Source organism: Carcharodon carcharias, chromosome 1 (assembly GCF_017639515.1).
Source record: "Carcharodon carcharias isolate sCarCar2 chromosome 1, sCarCar2.pri, whole genome shotgun sequence".
Lineage (NCBI taxonomy): Eukaryota > Metazoa > Chordata > Chondrichthyes > Lamniformes > Lamnidae > Carcharodon > Carcharodon carcharias.
This window is the reverse complement of record NC_054467.1, coordinates 263,934,016-263,942,273: the sequence shown is the minus strand read 5'-3', so window position 1 is coordinate 263,942,273 and position 8,258 is coordinate 263,934,016.

The window sequence follows — 8,258 nt, the reverse complement described above, 5'->3', positions numbered from 1 at the left end:
TCCTTAACAAGCTTAAACTGTACCATGTTGTGGTCGCTGTCACTAAAATGCTCCCCCACCACCACCTCAGCCACCTGTCCAGCTTCATTCCCCAGAATTAGGTCCAGCACTGCACTGTCCCTTGTCAGACCCTCTACATATTGATCTAAAAAGTTCTCCTGTACACATTTCAAGAAATCTACTCCATCCAAGCCCTTAACACTATGACTATCCCAATTAATGTTAGGAAAGTTGAAATCACCTAATATAATTACCCTATTGTTATTGTTCATACACACCTCACATTGTGAACATATTTGCTCCTCAATTTCCCGCTGACTATCTGGGGGTCTATGATAAAAACCTAACAATGTGGCTGCCCCTTTTTTATTCCTAAGCTCTACCGACAAAGCTTCTTTCCTTGCCCCCTCCAAGATATCATCTCTCCTCTCCTTACTGCAGTAACTGACTGCTTAACTAATAATGCAATGCCTCCTCCTCTTTTACTCCCCACCTGAACATTCTATATCCTGGAATGTTGAGCTGCCAATCCTGCCCCTCCCTCAACCATGTCTCAGTGATGGCTACTATATCACAATTCCTCATGTCAATCCTCACCCTTAACTCATCTGTTTACCTGGCATTAAAGTAATCACCATTCAGCCTTGCCTTACTCCCCTGAAACTTAATGCAGCTGTACTCCCTCTGATTTGATTGTTTTACTCTATTATGTGTCCCTATTCTGCTAATATTGTGTCCCCTCCCCCCGCCAAATTACTTTAAATTCCTCCCAACAGCATTAGCAAACCCGCCCGCAAGGATGTTAGTTCCGCTCTAGATCAGATGTAGATAGTCCCGGTCTAGATCAGATGTAGACTGTACCGCTTGTACAGGTCCCACCATCCCCAGAAACGGTCCCAGTGATCCAGGAATCTAAAACCCTCCCTCTTGCACCAACTCTTAAGCCATGTATTCATCTGCACTATTCTCCTATTTCTGAGCTCGCTAGCACGTGGCACTGGGAGTAATCCAGAGATTACAACCCGAGAGGTCTTGCTTTTTAGTCCACTGCCTAACTCCCTGAGTTCTTGATGCAAGACCTCATCCCTCTTTCTACCTATGTCATTGGTACCAACTCACCTCATGGGTGCCCAAAGCCTGTCCACCATCTACAAGGCGTCTACAAGGAATACTCCCATTTCTCCAACACGCAAGAACCTTAACACCATCCAGGACATAGCAGCCCACTTGATCAGCACCACATCACTCAACATCAACATTCAACTCCTCTACCAATGGCACACAGTGACAGAGCCACAAGATTCACTGCAGCAACTCGCCAAATGTGTCTTTGACAGCACATTCCATACCTACGACCTCCACCGCCTAGAAGGGCAAGGGCAACAGTTATGTGGGAACGCCAACAGCTGCCAGTTCCCCTCCAAACCAATCATCATCCTGACTTGGAAATATATCACTGTTAATTCACTGTCGCTGGGTGAAAATCCTGAAACTCCCTCCCTAACAGCAATGATGGTGCACATCCACTACAGTGGTCAAGCAGGCAGCACAGCATCACCTTAACAAGAGCAATTAGAGATAAATAATAAATGCTGGTGTCATTGTCAAAAAAGCCTGTTCCCCCTGTGTGGAGAGACTAAAACTAGGGGCATAGCCAGGACTGAAATGAAGTAACTTTTCTACACTTAGAGAGCAATGAACCTTTGGAATTCTCTGCTCCAGAGAGCAATGGATGTTCAGTCTTTATGTATATTTAAGACTGAGATTAATAGGTTTTTGGGCACTAAAGGAATCCAGGATATGGGGAGTGAGTGGGAACTGGAGCTGAGATAAAAGAGTGAATGCAGCATGCTAGAATTTCAAGTTCAGTTTGAGAGCGAGAAACCTGAGTCCCACACTAGTGTTCTGGAGTTAAGTAAAGGTAACTACATAGGCATGAGGGCAGATTTGGCCCTAGTGAGCCGGGCAGGAAGTCTATAAGGTAGGACAGTGGATGAACAGTGGCAGATATTTAAGGAGATATTCAATTCCTCCCAAGTAAAATATATTCCAAAAAGGAAGAAAGATGGTATGAGGGGGTAAAAGCATCTATGGCTTAGCAAGGAAGTTAAAGATAACATAAAGGCAAAAACAAAGACATACTAAATTGCAAAAGTCAGTGGCAGGCTGGAAGACTGGGAAACTTTTAAAGATCAACAAAGGGTTCCTTAAAAAAAAAATAAAAAGAGCAAAGGTAAATTATGAAAAAAAACTAACGCAAAATGTAAAAACTGATAGCAAAAGCTTCAAAAAGTATATAAAGGAAAGAGAGTCGCAAATGTGAATGTTGGTCCCTTGGAGGATGAGACTGGGGAATTAACAGTGGGGAACGCAGAAATGTCAGAGACGCTTAATCAAAATTTTGCCTCAGTTTTCACAGTGGAGGATACTAGTACCACCCCAATATTAACAGGTGGGGCAGAGGGTATAGAGAAGGAAGAGCTTGGAACAATCACCATCACTAGAGATAAAGTACTGAGCAAACTATTGGGATTAAAGGGTGACAAGTCCCCAGGACCTGATGGCTACATCCCAGGGTCTTAAAGGAAGTGGCAGTGGAGATTGTGGATGCATTGGTAATAATATTCCAAACTTCCCTGGATTCTGGAAAAGTTCCAATGGATTGGAAAAATGCTAATATATATCACCCTTATTCAAAAAGGTGGGAGGCAGAAAGTTGGAAATTATAGGCCAGTTAGTTTAACATCTGTCGTTAGGAAATTGTTGGAATCCATTATTAAGGACGTAGTAATGGAGCATTTGGAAAGTCAAATTGCAATTCATCAGTCAGCACGGTTTTATGTAGAGTAAATCACGTTTGACTAATTTGCTAGAGTTCTTTGAAATTGTGACAAGCAAAGTGGATAATGGGGATCCTGTAGATGTAGCACATCTGGACTTCCAGAAGGCCTTTGATAAGGTGCCGCACAAAAGATTAATACACATGGCACGGATCTAGGGGTAATATATAATCTTGGATAGAGGACTGGCTAACCAACAGAAAGCACAGTGGAGAAAAATGGGTCTTTTTCTGGATGCCTACCACAGGGTTTGGTCCTTGTGCCCCAACTATTTACAATCCATATTGATGACTTGGATTCAGGGATAGAAGGTACTATAGCTAAATTTGCAGATGACACCAAAATAGGTGGGAAAGTAATTTCCAATGAAGAAATAAGAAATTTACAAATTGATACGGTTAGGTGAATGGGCCAAAATTTGGTAGGTGGAGTATAACGTGTTTAAGTGTGAGGTTATCCACTTTGGTCGGAAGAATAAAAAGGCAACTTATTATTTAAATGGAGAGAAACTTCAGAATGCTTCAGTGCAGAGGGATCTGGGTGTCCTCATGCATGAATCGCTGAAAACTAGTATGCAGATAACAGCAGGTAATTAGGAAGGCAAATGGAATTTTGGCTTTTATTGCTAAAGGAATAGAGTATGAAAATAGGGAAGTGTTGTTGCAACTGTACAAGGCATTGGTGAGACTGCACCTGGTGTACTGTGCACAGTTTTGGCCCCCTTACTTGAGGAAGGATATAATTGCATTGGAGGCGGTTCAGAGGAGGTTCACTAGATTGATTCCAGAGATCCGGGGCTTGTCTTGTGAGGAGAGATTGAGTAGTTTAGGCCTATACTAGCTGGAGTTTAGAAGGATGAGAGGAGATCTAATTGAGGTACATAAGATGCTAAAGGGGATAGATAAAGTAGATGTGGAGCAGATGTTTCCCCTGTGGGGCATTAAAGAATGAGAGGCCATAGTTTTAGGCTAAGGGGTGGTAGATTTAAATCAGAGATGAGGAGGATATACTTTTCTCAAAGGGTCATGAATCTGTGGACTTCACTACCTCAGAGTGCAGTGGATGCCGGGACGCTGAATAAATTTAAGAAGGAGATAGGCAGGTTTTTAATTACTAACGGGTTGAAAGTTTATGGGGAGAGGGCGGGAAATTGGAGTTGAGACCGAAATGAGATCAGCCATGATGGTATTGAATGGCGGGGCAGGCTCGAGGGGCTGAATTGCCGACTCCTGCTCCTAGTTCTTATGTAAAAGATGAGCCATGATCCTGCTGAATGGCAAAGCAGGTTTGAGCAGCGAACGACTTACACCTGCTCGTTTCTTATATCCTAACAAAATCATCGTCTTTGGCAACCGCGCCCCGGCCCCCCCCACCCCCCAACCAAACGTTGTCCCTAAGCACCAACTCCATCCCTCACGCTGAAGTGGAACGGGACGGTTCACCATCTGGGAGTTATATTCGACCGTGAGATGAGTTTCTGGCCACATATCCATGTCATTATTGCGAGAACGTATTTCCACCTCCACAACAATGCACAGCTTCACCCTGTCTCAGCTCACTGGTGCCTTCGTTACCCTCTGAACCTGACTCGTCCCCCACATTCCACCCCCATCCAAAACTCTGTGGCCCTTGTCTGAAACAGCATTAAGTCCCATTCCCCTAGGGCCTCGGTGTTTGTGACCTGGATTGGCTCCAGCAATCAAATAATCATCACCTGGACAGGAATCAAATACTTCTGTTTCTCGTTCGTTTTAAAGAAACTCAAAGGGGACTGTCTGGGGTCTTCTGATTCTCAGAAATGGCAAAAAAAAACCCTAGCAGCCTGTACCTACAGCTCAATGATGGAAAGAGCCTTTTCTTCACCTACTTGACCCCCTGCGCCAAGGGCAGCAGCCACCAACAAAATGGCGCCCAGTCGCCCAACTGCCACAACCGCCGGGAGAATGCCTCCCGTCCAGCAGGCTGCGCAGGCGCCCGAGCGAATCACCGCCGGGAGCTGCCTCCCGTCCATCAGGCTGCGCAGGCGCCCGAGCGAATCACGGCCGGGCGCTGCCTCCCGCCACTCAAACTGCGCAGGCGCCGGAGCCAATTAATCGCCGGGAGCTGCCTCCCGCCAATCAGGCTGCGCAAGCGCTGGAACCAATCAATCGTCGGGAGCTGTCACCCGCCACTCAAACTGCGCAGGCGCCGGAGCGAATCACTGCCGGGCGCTGCCTCTTGCCACTCAAACTGCGCAGGCGCCGGAGCCAATCACTCACTGCATTGTGTCGAAATGTGGAGATGCCCTGAAGGGGCCTTCTCTGGATGGTGGCCGGTGACTAGTGGGAGTTCCACAGGGGTCGGTGTTGGAACCACAACTTTTCACTTTATACATTAATGATCTAGATGAAGGAACTGAGGGCATCCTGGCTAAGTTTGCAGATGATACAAAGATAGGTGGAGGGACAGGTAGTATCGAGGAGGCGGGGAGGCTGCAGGATTTGGACAGGTTAGGAGAATGGGCAAAGAAGTGGCAGATGGAATACAAGGTGGGGAAGTGTGAGGTCATGCACTTTGGTAAGAAGAATAGAGGCATAGACTATTTTCTAAATGGGGAGTGAATTCAGAAATCTGGAGTGCAAAGGGACTTGGGAGTCCTAGTCCAGGATTCTCTTGACATTTATTTCGAGAGGACTAGAATATAAAAGCAGGGATGTGCTGCTGAGGCTTTATAAGGCTCTGGTCAGACCACATTTAGAATATTGTGAGCAATATTGGGCCCCGTATCTCAGGAAGGATGTTCTGGCCCTGGAGAGGGTCCAGAGGAGGTTCATGAGAATGATCCCAGGAATGAAAGGCTTAACATATGAGGAACGTTTGAGGACTCTGGGTCTATACTCGATGGAGTTTAGAAGGATGAGGGGGGGATCTGATTGAAACTTACAGAATACTGAAAGGCCTGGATAGAGTGGACGTGGGGAAGATGTTTCCATTAGTAGGAGAGACTAGGACCCGAGGGCACAGCCTCAGAGTAAAGGGAAGACCTTTTAGAACAGAGTTGAGGAGAAACTTCTTTAACCAGAGAGTGGTGAATCTATGGAATTCATTGCCACAGAAGGCTGTGGAGGCCAGGTCATTGAGTGTACTTTAGACCGAGATAGATAGGTTCTTGGTTGGTTAGGGGATCAAAGGTTATGGGGAGAAGGCGGGAGAATGGGGTTGAGAAACTTATCAGCCATGATTGAATGGTTGAGCAGACTTGATGGGCTGAATTTCTGCTCCTATGTCTTATGGGTGTGGGAGGCAGCAGAGAAACTGTGCAGGGCAGTCAGCTCAAAACCCTGGGACCCTGAGAGCCAAGTTTGCACCAAGGCTGCAATGATCTCAGGGGCTGAGTGGCCATGGTCAAATCCAGCCTGAGTGCCAGTGGGCTGGTTGTTTTCTTTTTATTCATTCACGGGATGTGGGCTTCGCTGGCTGGGCCAGCATTTGTTGCCCATCCCTAGTTGCCCCGAGAAGATGATGGTGAGCTGCCTTCTTGAACTGCTACAGTTGACAAGGTGTAGATACATCCACAGTGCTGTTAGGAAGGGAGTTCCAGGGTTTTGACCCAACGACAGTGAAGGAACGACGATATATTTCCAAGTCAGCATGGTGAGTGACTTGGAGGGGGACTTCCAGGTGGTGATGTTCCCATTTATCTGCTGCCCTTGTCCTTCTAGATGGTAGTGGTCGTGGGCTTGGAAGGTGCTGTCTAAGGAGCCTTGGTGAATTCCTGCAGCACATCTTGTAGATGGTACACACACTGCTGCTACTGTGCGTCAGTGGTGGAGGGAGTGAATGTTTGTGGATGTGATGCCACTCAAGCAGGCTGCTTTGTCCTGGATGGTGTCAAGCTTCTTTAGTGTGGTGGGGGCTGCATTTGTCCAGGCAAATGGGGAGTATTCCATCACACTCCTGACTTGTGCTTTGTGGATGATGGACAGGCTTTGGGGAGTCAGGAGGTGAGTCATTCGTTGCAGGATTCCTAGCCTCTGACCTGCTCTTGTAGCCACAATATTTATATGGCTAGTCCAGTTCAGTTTCTGGTCAATGGCAACCACCAGAATGTTGATAGTGGGGGATTCAGTGATAGTAATGTCTTTGAACATCAAGGGGTGATGGTTGGATTCTCTCTTGTTAGAGTTAGTCATTGCCTGGCACTTGTGTGGCATGAATGTTACTTGTCACTTGTCAGCCCAAGCCTGGATGTTGTCCAGGTCTTGCTGCATTTGTACATGGACTGCTTCAGTATCTGAGGAGTCGCGAACGGTGTTGAATATTGTGCAATCATCAGCGAACATCCTCACTTCTGACCTTATGATGGAAGGCAGATCATTGGTGAAGCAGCTGATGATGGCTGGGCCGAGGACACTACCCTGAGGAACTTCCGCAGTGATATCCTGGAGCTGAGATGATTGAACTACAACAACCACAACCATCTTCCTTTGTGCTAGGTATGACTCCAACCAGTAGAGCTTTCCCCTGATTCCCATTGACTCCAGTTTTGCTCGGGCTCCTTGATACAACATTCAGTCAAATACAGCCTTGATGTCAAGGGCAGTCACTCTCACCTCACCTCGGGAGTTCAGCTCTTTTGTCCATGTTTGAACCAAGGCTGTAATGAGGTCAGGAGCTGAGTGGCCCTGGCAGAACCCAAACTGGGCTTCAGTAAGCAGGCTATTGCTAAGCAAGTGCCACCTGATAGCACTGTTGATGGCCCCTTCAATTACTTTACTGATGATTGAGAGTAGACTGATGGGGCAGTAATTGGCTGGGTTGGAATTATACTGCTTTTTGTGCACAGGACATAGCTGGGCAATTTTCCACATAGCCGGCCATATGCCAGTGTTGTAGTTGTACTGGAATAGCTTAGCTAGGGATGTGGCAAGTTCTGGAGCACAAGTCTTCAGTACTATTGCTGGAATATTGTCAGGTCCCATAGCCTTTGCAGTACCCAGTGCGTTCAGCTGTTTTTTTCTTGATATCACGTGGGGTGAATCAAATTAGCTGAAGACTGGCATCTGTGATGCTGGGGACCTCCAGAGGAGGCCGAGATGGATCATCCACTCGACACTTCTGACTGAAGATTGTTGTAAATGCTTCAGCCTTATCTTTTGCACTGATGTGCTGGGCTCCTCCATCATTGAGGATGGGGATATTTGTGGAGTCTTCTCCTCCAGTGAGTTGTTTAATTGTCCACCACCATTCACGACTGGATGTGGCAGGACTGCAGAGCTTAGATCTGATCCGTTGGCTGTGGGATCGCTTTGTCTACAGTGTGTTGCTTACACTGTCTTTGTTTGCTGGTTTTTGCACTTCATCCTTCAGTTTGGAAGTTAGGACAATAACACGTCAGCAAGCTAATTTGGGCTGTCAGCAAACACATTTATTAAACAA